Source organism: Pinus tabuliformis, chromosome 2_2, assembly GCF_031772625.1.
Source record: "Pinus tabuliformis cultivar Carrire ecotype Pingquan chromosome 2_2, CPIR1, whole genome shotgun sequence".
Classification (NCBI taxonomy): domain Eukaryota; kingdom Viridiplantae; phylum Streptophyta; class Pinopsida; order Pinales; family Pinaceae; genus Pinus; species Pinus tabuliformis.
Genome location: NC_142300.1, coordinates 803,405,096 through 803,425,057, shown reverse-complemented (window position 1 = coordinate 803,425,057; position 19,962 = coordinate 803,405,096). Strand labels below are relative to the sequence as shown.

At 46.4% G+C, this 19,962-nt stretch overlaps 1 non-coding gene and 1 pseudogene across 1 annotated transcript; one reads left to right on the top strand and one right to left on the bottom strand.

Annotated features, from left to right (window-relative positions):
- The first annotated feature begins 542 nt into the window (after positions 1–542).
- Positions 543–2,355, top strand: LOC149195352 (18S ribosomal RNA). The gene has a single exon (XR_016255445.1). It is a non-coding gene; the product is annotated as an 18S ribosomal RNA (ribosomal RNA).
- Positions 2,356–11,595: 9,240 nt separating this feature from the next.
- LOC149195351 (18S ribosomal RNA) lies at positions 11,596–12,723 on the bottom strand (annotated as a pseudogene).
- Positions 12,724–19,962: the final 7,239 nt, after the last annotated feature.

Below are 19,962 nucleotides of genomic sequence, written 5' to 3'. Positions count from 1 at the left end.
GTGTCGAGGCTATCGCAGGTGATCATCCGATCGAGGTCCACTATTGTTGTTGTCTGGGTGGACTCCTAGGTGGCATCGGTGCGGGGTGGGGAGGTTTGTATGGCCTCTCTATGATAGGATTTGTGCGGTTGGTCATCCTCTTTTTATTTCCTTCCTTTTCCTTCACATCGAGGCTGTCGTAGGTGGTCGGGAGATCGAGGTCCATCGTCGCTGCTGTCCGGGTGGACTCCTAGGTGGCCTCGGTGCGGGGCGTGGAGGCCTCTGGAGGCATTTCTAAGGGAGTGGGTGAGTGATCGCTCATTTTCATGTTGGTTGGGCCATGGCTACAAACTCCACAGTGGCCTTGGTGCATTGTGGCTGGGCAAGTCTGCCCATTTGTTCCCCATGTCCTTGGCATGTTCCGTGTGCTTCCTTCTTGGGATGCAAGAGGTGTAAGGCATAAAAGTTTTACATGATATTTTGACATCTCTTTGACTTGATGGGTGTTCAGGTTGGCTCTCGGTAAGAGAGAACCCGAAATTCCCTTTGAAGTGGGAGGGTGCTACCTGGTTGATCCTGCCAGTAGTCATATGCTTGTCTCAAAGATTAAGCCATGCATGTCTAAGTATGAACTAATTTAGACTGTGAAACTGCGGATGGCTCATTAAATCAGTTATAGTTTTTTTGATGGTACCATACTACTCAGATAACCGTAGTAATTCTAGAGCTAATACGTGCACCAAGTCCCGACTCTTTCGAAGGGATGCATTTTTTAGATAAAAGGGGGGCGCGGGCTTGCCCGCTTCTCCGGTGAATCATGATAACTCGACGAATTGCACAACGCTTGTGCTGGCAATGATTCATTCAAATTTCTACCCTATCAACTTTCGATGGTAGGATAGAGGCTTACCATGGTGGTGACGGGTGATAGAGAATTAGGGTTTGATTCCGGAGAGGGAGCTTGAGAAACGGCTACCACATCCAAGTTAGGCAGTAGGCGTGAAAATTACCCAATCTTGACATGGGGAGGTAGTGATAATAAATAACAATACTAGGCTCATCGAGTCTGGTAATTGGAATGAGTACAATCTAAATCCCTTAACAAGGATCCATTGGAGGGCAAGTCTGCTGCCAGCAGCCGTTGTAATTCTAGCTCCAATAATCTATATTTAAATTGTTGCAGTTAAAAAGCTTGTAGTTGGATCTTGGGTCGTAAAGGTCGGTCCGCCTACTCGATGTGCAGCTGCCCTTCTATCCCTTTTGCTGACGGTGTGCTCCTAGCCTTAATTGGCTGGGTCGCTGTTCTAGCGCTGTTACTTTGAAAAAATTAGAGTGCTCAAAGCAAGCTTATGCTCTAAATACATTAGCATGGAATAATGTGATAGGAGTCTGGTCCTATTGTGTTGGCCTTCGGAACCGGAGTAATGATTAATAGGGACTGTCGGGGGCATTCGTATTTCATTGTCAGAGGTGAAATTCTTGGATTTATGAAAGATGAACCACTGCGAAAGAATTTTCCAAGGATGTTTTCATTAATCAAGAATGAAAGTTGGGGGCTCGAAGATGATCAAATACCGTCCTAGTCTCAACCATAAACGATGCCGACCAGGGATCGGCGGATGTTGCTCTAAGGACTCCGCCAACACCTTCTGAGAAATTAGAGTGTTTGGGTTCCGGGTGCAGTATGATCGCAAGGTTGAAACTTAAAGGAATTGACGGAAGAGCACCACCAGGAGTGGAGCCTATGGCTTAATTTGACTCAACAAGGGGAAACTTACCAGGTCCAGACATAGTAAGGATTGACAGATTGAGAGCTTTTTCTTGATTCTATGGGTGGTGGTGCATGGCCATTCTTAGTTGGTGGAGCAATTTGTCTGGTTAATTCCGATAACGAATGAGACCTCAGCCTGCTAACTAGCTACGCGGAGGTTCCCCTTCACGGCCAGCTTCTTAGAGGGACTATGGCCATTTAGGCCATGGAAGTTTGAGGCAATAACAGGTCTATGATGCCCTTAGATGTTCTGGGATGCATGCACGCTACATTGATGCAACCAACGAGTTTTTATTCCTGGTTCGAGAGGATCGGGAAACCTTCTCAAATTGCATCGTGATGGGGATAGACCATTGCAATTATTGGTCTTCAACGAGGAATTCCTAGTAATCGCGTGTCATCAACTCGTGTTGACTATGTCCCTGCCCTTTGTACACACTGCGCGTCACTCCTACCGATTGAATGATCTGGTGAAGTGTTCAGATTGTGTCTACGATGGCGGTTCACCGCCGTCGACATCGTGATAAGTTCATTGAACCTTATCATTTAGAGGAAGGAGAAGTCGTAACAAGGTTACTGTAGGTGAACCTGCGGTGGAATCATTGATAGCAGGGGTTTTCTTTTTTGGTTAGGGTTGGTTGGGCGTCCATTGCAATGTGGGACTTTGTGGTGCATCTCTATGGGAGCGGGTTTGGTGTTTGGCGGGAACATTGTTGGTTGCTTGTCTCGAGGTAACGCTTGTTTTTTCATTTGTGCTTGCAAGCCATGCTTGTGCTTGTCCCACCCATCCTTTGTTTTTCTTCCCCCCAATGTGTTTCTGCAGGGGGTTTTGGAAGCTTGTTTCTTGGGATCCCTTCCGATGATCGGTTTGGTCGGTCATGGTTTTTGCAGAGTTGTGGTGCTTGGTAAATACGATGGATAAATTCAGACTCATTCATAGAGGCGGTGCTCGGTCTTTTGTTCATTGGAAGGCATGGGCCAAGGGTGCGGGCTTCCATAGTTGGTTCTCTCAAAAAGGCAGCGGCGGTTGATGTGTTGCTTGGGTGAGCTTTTCGTTGGTGGTTGGGTCGAGGGAGTGGTTGCATGCACGCCTGGTAGCCCAAACCTTCCGTGAGGAGAGATTATCGATGTGCGGTTAGTATGGAATGGATTAAGAGTGGTTCAACCCATTGGGCTGGCCACCCTAGTCCCTCCCGACCGTTCCTCGACATGCCCTCGCGGAAGGGTTGGGTGTCCAGGTAATGAAAAACCCATCCCTCGGTTTGAGCTCCATCGAGATCACAATTTTCCCCACCGATGGGCATGAGGGTGGCAATCTTATCTCGTGCCTTTGCCATCGAGGGAATTCCTCGTCCTCTTGTGAGCCACTCCCCTTCTGAGGGAAAAAGAAGTAGCGGGTTGTGTCTTTGTTCCTCCCTTTGGATTATGGGTTTTTTGTGGGACTTGCATCATTTCTTCATTTCATGGTGTGAACTTTGTGAACGTCCCTCTCTCTATTGGCCTTGCACCATCGATGTATTTTTGGCCCGTGGCTTTCTCCAGCATTGAGTGTCGGCCCGTGACAACTCCTCTTTGGAGTTTGATCTTTGACCCCCGTTGACTCTCTCACTGGAAAGGTTGTTGGGTGTTTTGTACTCGGAGGGGTGCAATAGCGGGGTGGGTTTGTGTTATGGGCAACAGTATATTTGTCATTTGAAGCCTTGTGCTGCTGGGTTGGGGGGCTGTTTGCCTCTTAGTGACATGCTCCAGACACTGGTCTCATCGTGGCCCTCGTCTTTTCTATTGGTTAATTTTGGGTTGTGATTTATTGCTTGGTTATTTGCTATGTTGTAAAGCTGGAAAGCGTGTTGTGCTGAATGCATGTGGGAGGGTGTGAAGAGGTGGGGTTCTTTTTTGATTGGGTGCCTTGTTTGATTTCTTTATGATTAGCAGACATCTACTTGGCATGCTGTTGAGCTTCTCTCTTTTCTTCGGATCTTTGTTTCTTTGGTGTTGTTTTCTTCCCTTCTTCCTTTTACCCCTAGCCTTACGAAGGAGAGGTGGGATTGTTTTGGATTGGTGTTCAAGAAGGATGAAAAGCAGTGTGCGTTCCCAGGGTGGCCACCCTAGTCATTCTCGATTGTCGTCCCCTACAGTTCCCCCCTTTTTCCGAAGGCGTGGGGTTTGGGAAGCTTGTTCTCTGTTTGAGCCTCCCCTTGTGAGCCAATAGCCACGTTTGATATCTCTTGCTTTCCTGTTGTTTCTATCCCTTCTTGCTTTTGGCCCCTTAACTTTATGGAGAAAAGGTGGGATTGTTGTGGATTAGTGATCAGGAAGGACGAAAAGCAGTGCGAGTTCCGAGGGTGGCCACCCTAGTCCTTCACGATCTCTGTCCTCTGTAGTTCCCCCCCTTTTTGCAAAGGCACGGGGGTGGGAAATCTTGTTCTCTGTTTGAGCCTCCCCCTGTGAACCGATGGACGCATTTGATATCTCTATCTTTCTTTCATGTTGTTTTCTTCCCTTCTTCCTTTCAGCCCCTAGCTTTATGGAGAAAAGGTGGGATTGTTGTGTATTGGTGTTCGGAAAGGACGAAAAGCAGAGTTCCTAGGGTGGCCACCCTATTCCTTCTCGATCGTCGTCCCCTGCAGTTCCCCCCTTTTTGTGAAGGCACGGGGTTGGGGAAGCTTATTCTCTGTTCGAAGCCTCCCCTTGTGAGCCGGTAGCCACGGTTGATATATCCCTTTCTCTCTTGTTGTTTTCTTCCCTTCTTCCTCGTGGCCCCTAGCGTTACGGAGAAAAGGTGGGATTGTTGTGGATTGGTGTTCCCCGACGCCCAAGCCTGGGAAAACTTGGGGTTTCCGAGTCGCGCCATGACTGAAACTGGCGGCGCCCAAGCCTACAGAAACTAGGGGTTTCCATGTCATGCCCCGGCGCCCAGGCCTAGGGAAAATTGGGGTTTCCATGTCGCGCCACGACCGAAGCCGGCGGCACCCAAGCCTGCGAATACTCGGGGTTTTCCATGTCGCACCCTGGCGCCCAAGCCTAGGAAGCTTGGGGTTTCCATGTCCTGCCCTTGATGGAACCATGGGTTTCTGCATTTTACGGCACGAGGGAAACGTGGGGAACTTGGGTTTCCATGACGATGCAAACTAGCTCGCAAGTCTTGGGAACTTGGGGTGTTTCGAAACCGCTGCCCAAGTCTGGGGAACTCGTTGTTCCCATGTCGTGGCACACCCTGAATCGCCCAAGAGCCTGTGGAACTTCATATTTCCATGTCGTGGGGCCACAAAGAGCCGCCAAAGTCCAGGGAACCTGGGTTTTCCATTTCGCGGTGTGATGAAAACTGCTACCCAAGTCAGCGGACACACATGGGGTTTCCATTTCGCGTCACAACAAAAATTTCTACCCAAGTCTGGGAAACGCGGTGTAAGGACTTGCGGTTCGATTTCTCCCCGTCGATGCGAAGTGCGAACTCTACGACCAAAATGTGCGAAGGAACATAAGTATAATATGCGCATTAGAGGTGGAGTGATGGTTGGTTTATAGCGTGGGAGCGTTTGGCATAACCCACGGGTTGACTTACATGTTGGGGCAACTTGAACAAAGGATTGTTTTCCGACCAACAATCGGATGGAAATTTTGTGACGTGTAAAGGGTGTTTTGGCACACGGTGGTCGAGTTGGACTGGGCAACGACTCACACAACCGGTCGTATAAATATGGCAAGGCATTGGAGCATTTGGCATTCATTCGAAGATAGACATTCGAACATGAGCATTCGGTGATCAAGAAAAAAGTGTGAAGTAGTGGAGTAGGTCGCAAAAGAGGTGCGTGCATATGTGTGCCTGCTCTTGGGCAAGCACACACGATATGTACAGGTTTCGGTTATCGGGTGAGGGCACAGGTAAGGAAGGCACCCGTTGTTCGGTGTGACACGGGGTGTCTCGGGTAGGTCGCCCGCCCATCGTGGAAGAAGAAACACGGAGGTGTCTCGGGTGACTTAGTTAAGTCGCCTGCCCATCGTGCAAAAGGAAATGCGGGGTGACTTGGGCGAGGTCACCCGCCCGTCGTGCAGCGGTGAACGAGGTTCGGTCGAGGAGTATGGTTGGCAGCTCATGTGAGGGCGCGCCCGCCCAGCTCGGGCAAGGAAGTCGGTTGGCACATGTTGGTGTTGCCTATTTGTAAAATTGGATGAGTATGAAACTTGGTGTTTCCCAAGTATACTTGTAAAGCCTCATAAACATTGTAGAGTTGAATAATATATTGTATTCGGGTAGACTCATTGTTCAAGGATTTGCCCCTCCCTTTATACTGTGAAATTGTGTTCTTCATGTATAATTGTTGATGATAATGAATGTGTATGGGTGTTCATTGGTATAAAGGAAACATAATAATACTTGGTTGCAAAAAAAAACTAAGTAGACTAATGGTTAGGCATAGTACATGAACATAAGTATTGGTGAAAAGAAAGTGTTCGGTGGAGAAGCACCTCGCCAAGTATGGCTGAAAGACTATTGTAGGCTTGGGGGTGTGACACGCAGTGTTCCCATGTCGCTCGCATCGTGTTGGGCATGGCGCACGCCCCTTGATACCTGCACGATGGGCGAGCCACCGACGGAAGGCACGCAGGTGACCCTTGTTGCGTGCCCAGATGAAAGAGGTGTCCATGTCCGGACGAGTTAGGATGCGGGCATGTGTGTGACGTGCGACGACACGTGTAATCAGTGAGGTGTTGGAGCCGACCCATGGGTGCGATGGTGCACACGAAGGGAGGCAGCGGTTCGTTGGAATGGGGCGTGTCGAGGTTATGTGGTAGGTCAGCTGGGCATGCATGTTGATGGAGCCGACCCTTGTTATCCTCGAGAGACATGGCCCTTGGGTGAAAGGATGCGTATAAGTAAGGAGGATGGCATTCGATGAAGGGACATTGAACTCAGACTTCAACATCGCAGAACAAGTGCAAAGGAAGGAGTTGGGCGAAAACAGAAGGAAGAGAAGGACGCGGGTAAGAGGGCCGCACCTACGGGCGGATTACAGAGGGCAGGTCAGGCTTAGTAGTGCGGACAGGCAGAGCGGGGCAGGTTACTGTCCAGGCAGGCGGGCCGCACTGCATGCGGGCCATGCGCCCTCACTATGGACCACACCGACGGGCAGAGTTTGGGTGCCGCGAAAGGGAAAGTCGGGCAGAAGGTTCACAGTTCATGTGTGGAGTTGTGTCGTGTAGGTCGCGGTCCAGTGCAGCACGACCACACGACATGACAGGTTGAAAGAATAATTGAAGAAGGTAAATTTATGGTAAGTATTTTCGCTGCGGTGTTAAGAACACTTATTGGAAAATTGACTGAGTGTTGAAGTAGGCGCAGACCTTGTACTCAAGTATTGGTAAAAGGAAAATGTACGGCAGTGCCACACCCGCTTATGCGTGGTTGAAATACTACCAGCGGCTATTTTTCAATTTTGAATAATTCACATAAGAGAAACTGGATTGGCAACCCATTTGTTATAGCATCATATTAGCCAACATTGTTCATAGCAAGGCCTTGACTAACAACATTATCTCTCATAAGATCAGAGAACAATGTTGGCGAGGCCAATGGCTTATAAACACCATGGTCATTGTCTCTAAAGGTACATACCCACCCAGGTGTTCCTTGAGTATGACCTTCCAGGACAGTTCTTGTCTTGGGTTCCCAACCCTCAAAGAATATCGCTCCTCTTGCCTACTCTTGTCTTGGGTGCCCTACACATCCTCAAAGAGCATCAGATTTCAAGTGATTGCCCAATCCTTTCGTTATTTCTTGCCAAGTGAAGACAAGAATGTTGTGTCTATCTCTTCCCCTTGATTGGGGAAGACATGCCCAAGTTTCCTCTAACAAGGAACTTGCCCAAGCTCCTTTGTAGTTGGGAACTTTTTAGAACTCCCTCTTAGCTAGGGACTTGTCCATTCATCAACAACGTCTTCTTCGTGGGTCCTTCAGCCACTTGATCTCCTTCTTTCCTTTGATGTCATGAAGTCTTTGTTTGAACTTCTTCTTGGCAGGGTACCAGTCATCGATCACTTTCCCCCTGGTTTGTCATGTCATTTCTCCCTTCATGGAAAGTGGCCTTCTTGATATATATTAGGTCCTTTTTGTCATCTAGCTACTCCTTTGTCACCTTTTCTATCCTTCATAACACTTATCACATGGATGCTTAGTTGTACTCGCTTATTCCCGTACTTTGATTTAGTGGCCCTTCATGACTTCATCGTGATATTGCTCTTCATCATGACATATTTGTAGAGTTGAATCAGTTATCTGCACCTTACTATCTCCAAGGTCTTCGTAGGTGTCAAGGGTCCTTTATCTTTTTCTTCCTTTGTCAGAGTTGTTGTGCCTTCTTTCGAGAGATGTTGAGGAATCTTGTCAAATATTTATTCTTTGTGATTGCGATGTTCTTCATTTGCTTCTTATTGGATTGATTGACCTTTACTCCACTATAGCACATGCCTCTGAGCATGTCGTTGGTGAAAGAGATCCTTTTATTCTAGAACTTTTCCCATGACCCAATCAATATATATGATGACATGACTTAAACTTTGATGCATACATACCTCATCTTGATTATGCTTTTATCATCGCGACTTTATTTAATAGTTCTCCTCGATTAGTGTAGCCTTTCTTGCTTCATCTGCTCTTGCCTGTATATCATCCTCTCTTGAATTCCATAAATGGGACCCCCAATGAGACCTCTACCACCTTTGAAAGAAGACTTTAAGCAAAGAGGTTGACTTAGTCATAGGAGGATCTTCCTTCTTTTGCTTCTTGTCATCTTCTTTCACTTCTTGAGTTACATGAGCTTCTTCCCTTTTTCTCTTGTTGTTGTTGTCCTTCTTAAGTTTAGGACAATCCATTTTGTAGCATCCATACTCTTGGCATCCAAACCGTTGGACTTTGGGCATGTAGTGGTCCCAACCAATTTGTTACTTTCCTTGCAAAAAGACACTGAGGTATACTTAGAAGGGGACATATACTTACTTGATAGAGTTTGAGATGTAGTGAACTTGCTTTCTTCTTGAAGACTTGATGGCTTGCCTTCCTTAGATCTTGATGTTGTTCAAGTTGCTTTCTTCAAATGGACTTGCTTGATGACTTTACTCGTAGTGCCTTTCATTCTTCAAGATGGTGTAGCTTGATGTAGGTCCCTCTTTGATTTGTTCTTCTTGTAGGTGCCTTTATAAAAGGTGTTTCTTCTTGCTTTGTAGTCTTCCATGATGAATGATAGATGGTAGACCTTCTTGTCCTTGATGTGATTGAGACTTCTTGGCTTGACACTTCAACCTTGCGGATGTTCTTGAGATTCCCTTTCCTTGATGTGTCACCTTAGCTCTGATACGCGTTGAAGAATCTGGGGCAATGGGGTATGGAAACCCATCAAGGGCGGGACATGGAAACCCCAAGCTTCCCAGGCTTGGGCTCCAGGGCGCGACATGGAAAACCCCGAGTCTCCGCAGGCTTGGGCGTCGCCGACTTCGATTGTGGCGTGACATGGAAACCCAAATTTTCCCCAGGCCTGGGCGCCGGGGCATGACATGGAAACCGCCAGTTTCCGCAGGCTTGGGCGCCGCCAGTTTCGGTCGTGGCGCGTCTCAGAAACCCCAAGTTTCCCCAGGCTTGGGCGTCGGGGAACACCAATCCACAACAATCCCACCTTTTCTCCGTAACGCTAGGGGCCATGAGGAAGAAGGGAAGAAAACAACAAGAGAGAAAGGGATATATCAACCGTGGCTACCGGCTCACAAGGGGAGGCTTCGAATAGAGAAGAAGCTTCCCCAACCCCGTGCCTTCATAAAAATGGGGGAACTGCAGGGGACGACGATCGAGAAGGACTAGAGTGGCCACCTTGGGAAATCGCACTCCTTTTCGTCCTTCCCGAACACCAATCCACAACAATCCCACCTTTTCTCCGTAAAGCTAGGGGCCGAAAGGAAGAAGGGAAGAAAACAACATGAAAGAAATATAGAGATATCAAACGCGTCCATCGGCTCACAGGGGGAGGCTCAAACAGAGAACAAGCTTTCCCACCCCCGTGCCTTCACAAAAAGGGGGGAACTGTAGGGGACGACGATCGAGAAGGACTAGGGTGGCCACCCTCAGAACTCACACTACTTTTCGTCCTTCATGAACACCAATCCACAACAATCCCTCCTTTTCTCCATAAAGCTAAGGGGCCAAAAGCAAGAAGGGATAGAAACAACAGGAAAGAAAGAGATATCAAACGTGGCTATTGGCTCACAAGGGGAGGCCCAAACAGAGAACAAGCTTCCCAAACCCCACGCCTTCGAAAAAAGGGGGGAACTGCAGGGGACGGAAATCGAGAAGGACTAGGGTGGCCACCCTGGGAACTCACACTGCTTTTCGTCCTTCTTGAACACCAATCCACAACAATCCCACCTCTCCTCCGTAAGGCTAGGGGCAAAAGGAAGAAGGGAAGAAAACAACACCAAAGAAACAAAGATCCCAAGAAAAGAGAGATGCTCAACATCACGCCAAGCAAATGTCCGCTAACCATAAAGAAATCAAACAAGGCACCCAATCAAAAAAGAGCCCCACCTCTTCACACCCTCCCACATGCATTCAGCACAACACCCTTTCCAGCTTTACAACATAGCAAATAACCAAGCAATAAATCACAACCCAAAATTGACCAATAGAAAAGACGAGGGCCACGATGAGACCAATGTCTGGAGCATGTCACTGAGAGGCAATCAACCCCCCAACCCAGCAGTACAAGGCTTCAAATGACAAATAGACTGTTGCCCATAACACAAACCCACCCCGCTATTGCACCCCTCCGAGTACAAAACACCCAACAAACTTTCCAGCGAGAGAGTCAACGGGGGTCAAAGATCAAACTCCAAAGAGGAGTTGTCACAGGCTGACACTCAATGCTGGAGAAAGCCGCGGGCCAAAAATACATCGATGGTGCAAGGCCACTAGAGAGAGGGACGTTCACAAAGTGCACACCACGAAATGAAGAAATGATGCAAGTCCCACAAAAAACCCACAATCCAAAGGGAGGAACAAATACACAACCCACTACTTCTTTTTCCATCAGAAGGGGAGTGGCTCACGAGAGGACGAGGAATTCCCTCGACGGCAAAGGCACGAGATAAGATTGCCAACCTCATGCCCGTCGGCGGCGAAAATTGTGATCTCGATGGAGCTCAGACCGATGGGTGGGTTTTTCATTACCTAGACACCCAACCCTTCTACGAGGGCATATCGAGGAACGGTCGAGAGGGACTAGGGTGGCCAGCCCAACGGGTTGAACCACTCTTAATCCATCCCATACTGATCGCACATCGACAATCTCCCCTCACGGAAGGTTTGGGCTACCAGGCGCGCACGTAACCACTCCCTCGACCCAACCACCAGTGAAAAAGCTCACCCAAGCAACACATCAACCGCCACTACCTTTTCGAGAGAACCAACTATGGAAGCCCACACCCTTGGCCCATGCCTTCCAATGAATAAAAGACCTAGCACCATCGCTACGAATGAGTTCGAATTTATCCATCGTATTTACCAAGCACCTCAACTCTGCAGCAACCATGCCCAGCCAAACAGATCGTCAGAAGGGCTCCCAAGAAACAAGCTTCCAAAACCCCCTGCAGAAACACATTGGGGGGAAGAAAAACAAAGGATGGGTGGGACAATCACAAGCATGGCTTGGAAGCATACATGAAAAAACAAGCGTTACCTCGAGACAAGCAACCAACATTGTTCCCGCCAAACACCAAACCCACTCCCCTAGAGATGCACCACAAAGTCCCACATTGCAATGGACGCCCAACCAATCTGAACCAAAAAATAAAACCCCTACTATCAATGATCCTACCGCAATTTCACCTACGGTAACCTTGTTACGACTTCTCCTTCCTCTAAATGATAAGGTTCAATGAACTTCTCATGACGTCGACGGCGGCGAACCGCCATTGTCGATGCAATCCGAAAACTTCACTGGATCATTCAATCGGTAGGAGTGATGGGCGGTGTGTATAAAGGGCAGGGACGTAGTCAACACGAGTTGATGACATGCGCTTACTAGGAATTCCTCATTGAAGACCAATAATTGCAATGGTCTATCCCCATCACGATGCAATTTGAGAAGATTTCCTGATCCTCTCTAACCAGGAATAAAAACGCGTTGGTTGCATCAGTGTAGCACGCGTGCGGCCCAGAGCATCTAAGGGCATCATAGACCAGTTATTGCCTCAAACTTCCATGGCCTAAACGACCATATTCCCTCTAAGAAGCTAGCCGCGAAGGGGAACCTCCGCGTAGCTAGTTAGCAGGCTGAGGTCTCGTTCATTATCGGAATTAACCAGACAAATTTCTCCACCAACTAAGAATGGCCATGCACCACCACCCATAGAATCAAGAAAGAGCTCTAAATCTGTCAATCCTTACTATGTCTGGACCTGGTAACTTTCCCCGTGTTGAGGAAAATTAAGCCGCAGGCTCCACTCCTGGTGGTGCTCTTCCATCAATTCCTTTAAGTTTCAGCCTTGCGACCATACTACCCCAGAGCCCAAACACTGATTTCTGAGAGATAAAGTTGTTAGTCAAGGCCTTGCTATGAACAATGTTGGCTAATATGATGTTATAACAGATGGGTTGCCAATCCGGTTTCTCTTATGTGAATTATTCAAGATTGAAAAATAGCCAAACACCTTGTAATGAATATTTGTATTTAATCAAGAAAATAAATAAATAAATAAATATATATATATATATATTATTTTTCATTGAGTTTCTTGCTCATTGAAATAGGCCTAGCACATGTTAAAGTGTTAAAAAGAGTCAAAAGAAAATGTTGAATACCTTAAGAGCATGTTAACCCAAGTATATTTATGTATTAGAGTCAAAGATATTCCTACCCTCGTGCCTTCGTTCGGGTCGTGCGCCCGTTCAAACCCCAAATTTCCTTCGGGCGGGCTGGGTCATCCCGTGTCGTGCCGTGTGTGGGAGTGCGTGGGCACACGTGGGCGTGCCGAAAATGCTAAGTCATGACCGCCCATGTGCCTTCTTTGTTTGGTTCGTGCACCCATGAAAACCCCAAATTTCGTTCGGGCGATTCAAGTCGGCTCGCCCAGGGTGGGTCGGGCCATGCCGTGTCGTGTGTGGGTGCCCCGGCACACATGGTCGTGCCAAAAATTCTAACTCGTCACTGCCCGTGTGTCTTCTGAACATTTGTGCGGCCCATTTGCCTGACGCTCCCTTGGGCCTTCATTTGGTCGTGCACCCATGGAAACCCCAAATTTCGTTCGGGTCATGCACACATGGAAACCCCAAATTCCGTTCGGGCGGGTCGAGTCGTGTCGTGTGTGGGTTCCGTGCAAACGAGTTCGGGTGAGTCGATTCGGGTCGGGTCATGCTGTGCTGTGCGTGGGTGCTCGGGAACATGTGGTCGTGCAAAAAATGTTAGGTCGTAACCACTCATGTGCCTCCTGCACGTTCGCGCGACCCGTTTGCCCGATGCTCCGTCGTGCCTTCGTTTGGGCGGGTCGGGTCATGCCATGCATGGGTTCTCACGCACACATGGCAGTGCCAAAAATGCTAAGTCATGACCCCCCATGTGCCTTCTACACGTTCGTGCGGCCTGTTTGCCCGATGCTGCCTTGTGCCTTCGCTTGGGTCGTGCACCCATGGAAACCCCAAATTTCGTTCGGGTTGTGTGTTAACACCCAGGTTGTTCCCTATGACTTCCAAGGGAATATGGCCGGGGTAACCACTAACCAATCTTTGGATTACAGTGCCTAGCCAAACTGTAATTAGAGAGGGCTCTCTCTTTATAATTTGTCTCTGTTCTGTGGAGATTTTAGGCTAGCTATGAAATGAGGGTGTTTAGTTTTATGCTTTGGTTGAGGGATATCTTTCTGTACTTGAAGTGTGCAATCTACAGATGAGTTTATTTCATTGGGAAATGGAGTCTGTGGCTATAAGTGTTTAGAAACCTTGAGGTGATTTACTGAAATTACAGGGCCATTTAAATACTTCATATAACAAAATTAGATTATGATGGTGATATGTGAACAACCAGTGAAAAGCATTTAAGAATTTTCCACTAAAGCTGGGGTGTGGGGAAGAGATAGATGCCTCAGGAGCAAACTTGAATTCCTGAAAATATTTATCACAGTGAGAGATATAGCTTGAAAGTGTAGCAATTAAGAATTACACCTTATTTACTCTATATGGAAGAAAACATTTATAACAGCTTAGATTGAGTTCAGGGTAATCTGTGATTGAATCCTGGAACTATTCTTTTACTTTGCCATTAGGTGTAAAGACTCAGAAACATGAAAGAAAATGAAAGACTAGAGAACATATAACACAGACGTTAAAAGAAGACTTATTGTGCTATGAAACATGCAGGAATCCTGTAACATTCAGCCAGCCACCACAGTGCATCAAGGAACACAGAGCTTTGGAAATTCCATCCACCTTTTGTATTATTTCTCTGAGAGTTGTACAGCAACACAAGTATAGAAATGAAATCAACAACAACCCCTTGCAAACTCATGCGAAGGGGACTTTATAGAAATGTTTATACAAAATATCTCAGGCATTGAGTCATCTGAGAGAGAAATATCTTCATTACTTCGTACAGAAAAGTAGAAAAGAAGTTATTACAGCTTTGAATGCAACATAACTACTTTTTAAGTCTGTCAGAGGATATTTTTACCTTTGAAGGTCAGTGAGTCGGTTGAACCGCTTTGCGTTAATGCTGAAAAATGTGTCTTTATGTTTGCTGCGCTGTATTTTCTCGGCCCTGCCACCTGTGACTGTGCTTGCTGCTGTGGTGACCGAATAGCCCTGCTGAGTTGGCTCAGCCTTTCATCTTTCCTCTGTATGCTTATCTACCAAAATTTTCCCTGTGTATGATCACTTATAAATTTGACAAAACATAACATTACAGGTTCTGGCATGATAATATTAGCTGTGTCAATTTATTCCAGACTTCCTGTGTGGGCAATTGGTGCTTCACAATTGCCTCTATGGTTTCATCTGCTTCTGTATATTTATAGAAATTTGGAGGCACATCGAACAGATGATTGATCTCGTTCATGATAAAAAACAGGTTTTCCACCCTATTATATAGAGTCTGCCCTGATGCTGGCCCTGATTCTGCTGAAGTGCTGGGCTGTCCTGCAATTTGACTTGCAGCAAAGGCATTGACCCTTTTAGCATAGTTTTCATCGGTAAGCAGTCTTCCCACACTGCTTAGTAGGCTGGGGAGGCCTCTGTTTTGCAATACCTGAAACCTATCCATGAACTTGTTGATTTCGGTCTGCATGTCTTGGGTTCTCCTTTCTAATGTTCCAACCAGGTTTCTTAATGTCAGGACCCTTTTAACCATTGAGATTGTCTCAGTCCTGTGAGCAATTCCCATGGTGGTCAGTTGAGAGCTTGTCCTGTTATTCAATATGTTGATCATCCTATTAGCAGCATCAGGCATGTTGCCAAGGCTTGCTCTTGCTCTGTGTATCTCCCTATTTTCCTTTGTAATGAGTGCTGATTGTTCATCTATGGTCTCAATGAACTGCCACTGATCAGTAATTGACTGGCCAATATTGGCCCATAGGACTGTTTTGAGCTCTGCTATCACCTTATCTAGTGTGAGCTCTTTCTCAAGCTCAGTTATTCTCTTTTTGAGAGCTTTTATATCTCTTTCCTTCTCAGCCACATTCTGTTTTCTCTTATCATATCTTTCATTTACTTTAGCCAAAGATTCTTTGGCTTGATTAAGCTCTAACATTTGAGCTTCCAGGACTTGAATTTCATTTTGAAGCTTCTGCATATCCAGACTATGAGTCTGCTCTGTTGTTGGTGCAGCTGTCGATGTAGTTGGTGCTGTAGGTTCTGTTTGTTGAGGAGGAGGAGCAGTAGTTGGAGCAGCTTCCTCAAGGTTGATTACTTCAGGAGGAGGCTTGGAGGTTTGCCCTTCTTCTCTTTGTTTCAAGGCTGCTTGTAGTGATGCTTTTGCAGCCTCCGATTCTCCCAGCTTTTCCTGAGTTTGGATTAGCTACTTGTATAGAGATATCAACAAGGTTGTGGCCTCTTGATCACGTCTTTGCTGGGAAACATCATCTGTTTGAGGGTGAATTGTGGCTGGGAGTTTGATCTTTCTCCTCAAGGCTGCCATGTCTGCATCCCTCAATTTTAATATCTCTTGTATGCCCTTGATATCTTTGGGATCATGCCCAATCTCTATGATGATGTCCTCTAAGGACCTTATTCTGTTGTCCTTTGTCTGGGATGATGCTCTCTCCAACTCTAGCTGAGAGGCTGTATTGTTAAGGCTATTTTGTAGCCTGTAATTATCCAATGTTTGGTCTGCCAGGGAAGCATAGACCATCTCACCCGTTTGCTTATGCAGTTCTATCTTGTCCATTGGGTGGATATCCTTGGCAAGGACTTCCAGGTTAGTCCTCAAGTAGTCAGAGGCAGATTGGGGCTGCACTGTTGTTGGCATCAAATGACTCATGATCATTTTTCCTTCCTGCACATCATATGCAGAAATGAGTCGTTGTTGATTGGTGGGAGCCATGTTTAATAGATGGTTATACAGTTGTATCTTGATGGGCTCATTTCTCCTCTTAATGTCGATGAACTACTGTTTAATGCTGAGTCCACCTTCCCTTTGCTGATTTGAGGAACTCACTTCTCCTCCCATTGCTCTATCCTGTTCCTGTTGAAAGGAACTTGCTGATGCTTCCCTGCTGGGTGGGACCATACCAAAAGACTGTCCTATTGGCATTTCTTCCTCTGAGAAGGGATTGATTCTCTGTCTTTTCTCCCCATGAGTTGTTGATGTTGTAAGGGGAGTCTCTCTGTCCTTTTTCCTGCTTGTATCCTCCTTTTGTGGAGTTTGGAGGATTGATGCCTCAGCTAAAGTTTCTTGCCTTGGAGGCACAATATGTTCAGTGGATTTAGGGGCTTCCACTGTTTGCTCTTGCTGGACAGGTTGTTCCTTCCTTTGTTCTTCCTGTTGTTGTTGTTCTTCTTGCTGCTGCACTTCTCCCTGCTACTCCATCTCTTCTTGTTGCTGCACTAGTGTTTCCATTTGCTCTTCAGTCATAGGAGGTGGCTGTTCCACCTGCTTTTCTTTGCCTTTGCTGGATGTCTGTGGAGTATTCATGGCAGCTTGCTGATGTGTTGTTGAGGATGAGGTAGCTGCTCCAAGTTGTCTTTAATATGAGAGGGGGACCTGTCCACAAGTTTCTAAGTCAGCTTCTTTTTGAATATTTCTAGCCTCTCTTTCTAGCAGCTCTTCACTAGTAATTTCCTCTTCTAGGGTGCCCTCTTCCCAGCTCAATGCATTGGCATACTGCTCAATCTCAGGCAGCCTCATATGTGAATAGGTACCCAATTTGTATCTTATCCTCCTGAGGGAAACAAAATGATTGGGGTCATAGGGTATCCACTCAAAACTAGTTTGCAGTTTGAGGGCCTCTAGGATACTATTTGCCTCTTTCCATCCCTCCTCTTTTTTGTTATATAGGAAAGGGCCCAGCTGGCTCCTTACCTTCAACTGCGCCTTCTTGTTCTTACTTTGGAAGTGGAGGTAGTCGGCATTCCCAGATTTCCTGAAATATTCTAGGGCAAAAAGTCTCATAGGAACATACCTTGGCAGCCTATAAGGCTTCAACTCACAGCCATATACTCTGATGACTGTGTGGTCTTGGTAAAAGTACCAATTACCAATGCTGTAGGTTTTGTTTAGATGTAGAATTCTCCTCATGTCATAAGTTAACCCTTGGATTCCCCTGGGCATTAACTTGCTTCAGGGGAATGAGGAAGCTGCCTGGTTGATAAAACAACAATAGATGGTAAATGTAGGAAGTGTATCTGAACAGTCTTTCCCTTTGCAGATTCATCAGCTGGTCATGGATCCTATCTGCAATATATGTGGCATAGTCATAATGTACAGCTGGAGGCTTTCCAGGAGAGAATATAGACAGCATTACCATTATACTATCATCCACATCCTCCACTCCCTTGAATCCTAGGACATAGCTGATCAAATCCACTAGCATTCTGCCCAATTCATTTAAGTATGCATATCCAATAGGAGGAGTTATGATGGCTTCAGAGCCTGGTTGTATGAACAGCTGATTGATTTTGATGATCTGGTCATTTGACAACTTAGTCCCCTTCTTTATCAAGTTCTGCATGTAGAGGGGGGTCAATGGTTTTGCAGTGTGGAAATGCAGCATCTCATTTATGCTCTCTGGGGTGATATGGAACAGAATTGAGCCTGTGGGGCTGAGAACAGCTCTTTGGCATGGATCATAGCACTCCTGGCATCTGTGGATCAATTCTGGCATAGGATTTACTTGGGGGAGGTTGTAGATGGGCAAGTTTGAGTCCCAAATCCCTAGGATATCAGCTCCACTAAGGTGTTGGGCTTTCAACTCATTTAGCAACTGAATATTATATTTAGAGCCTAATGGAAACCAATCTAACATTTGATAATCCATATCTCCCAGAGCTTTCCATTCTAACTCCCTGTGAGGGGTATTGAGAGGCTTGATTTTCAGTGCAATTGGAGTTTCCATGGTCTATTAAGCTTCTGACTTGTAGGTGAACTGGTTGAAATAAGCAGAACAACACAAAGGTGATTCCTTACAATGAAAGAGTGAATTTTAGGGACCAGAGGGTGAATTGAGCACACAACAATTGAAATATTGTTTAACAGATTGATAAAGACAAATAGCAGGGCTGACCAGAACTTTTCTATGGTGAATTTAGCCAACAGAGGTTTCTAGCTCACGATTGCGCGAGATACCTGTGAATTCAGGTTGTTACAGTTAAATGCAGGTTTCGTAAACTATTCGTTGTCTTGCCAGAGGGAAATGGGTACAGGTTACAGGATGCTAGATAGTGAATTCAATGTTTTGAAACTCCCTTAACAGTTTGTTCGAAGAAATTTGGATAAAAACCAGGTGCAGAGAATAATTTCGAGAAATACCTTGCGGATTGTCACTGATGGTTGCAAATGCAGGTACGGCGGAGGCGCCCGTGGTTTCAGAGTTGAATGGTGCAGGTTGGCGCTGGTATGGTCGTCAAATTCATGCAGGAACAACAACAGTCTCTTTCGGAAAAAGTATGAAAAACACGAAATTTTGGCCTAAAAATAGATTTTTGGCAATATTGGCGCGTTTTTTGGGATGACGTCAGCATGACGTCATCGGGTGGGGTCGGAGTCGGATGACGTCAGCATGACATCACCGGGTGATGTGGCAGGTCCTGGTTGGTCCATGGATATGCTGAAGTGGTGGACATGTTAGCGAAGGGATGGACGAATGAGGTGATGCGATGGCGGGGTGGCGGCGACGTGGCTCTGACGTGGGCATGACATGGGACCAGCAAACCGGGCCGTAAGTGCAATAGTGGTTACGGTTTTCTCGGACCGCTTACGATACGGCCCCGGTTTTGTCAGAGGCCGCTCCGAGAGACTTGAGAGGGTGACGCGTGGCCGAGGACTGACGTAACCCTTCGTCATTTTCTCGGGCGCTAACTGTCAGGTGTGGGGGCCGCTCCGATATCAACGAGGGTCGTCGGATCACATGGGTCCGATCCGACGGTTGACGGAAGGGTGATGTGATCGAATAATACGGAGGGGGGGGCGGGTTTAATTTATTATTTGTTTTTGAAAGCTACGCCCGACGGAAAACATTAGGATATGGGTTTTTTGTAAAGTTTTCAATGTATTTTGGAAAATCAACATATGCGCCGAAACTTTGGATAAGCGGAAAAAGGTGGGTTTTTTGGGTTTTTTCACAATTTCAAAGGGGTTTATGGGTAGGAGAGGGTTTTTATAAGGTTTTTCTTTACAAACGGAGGTTTAATGGGTGGAATGACTTTAAAGAGGAGAGAGGGGTGAGGTTTAGGTTCACCAAAGTGACCAGATGCCAATTTGATCCCTGACAGAGGATTTATTGGCTATAATGCCAAGGGGAGGGATATTTATACAAAATTTTGGGGTTTATACACCATGGTGTTAATAATAATAGGGGAAAGGTAACATAGGGGAATTACCTAGTAGAGTTAGAGTTAATATGGGGGAAAATGTGAATGAGGGGGAAATCACTAAGTTTATTTGAAACTTACTTAGTTTAGGGAGTAGATCAAAATGAAAAGAATTTTAGACAAGAAATGTGGCTTCTAAAAAGATTAAGAACCACCA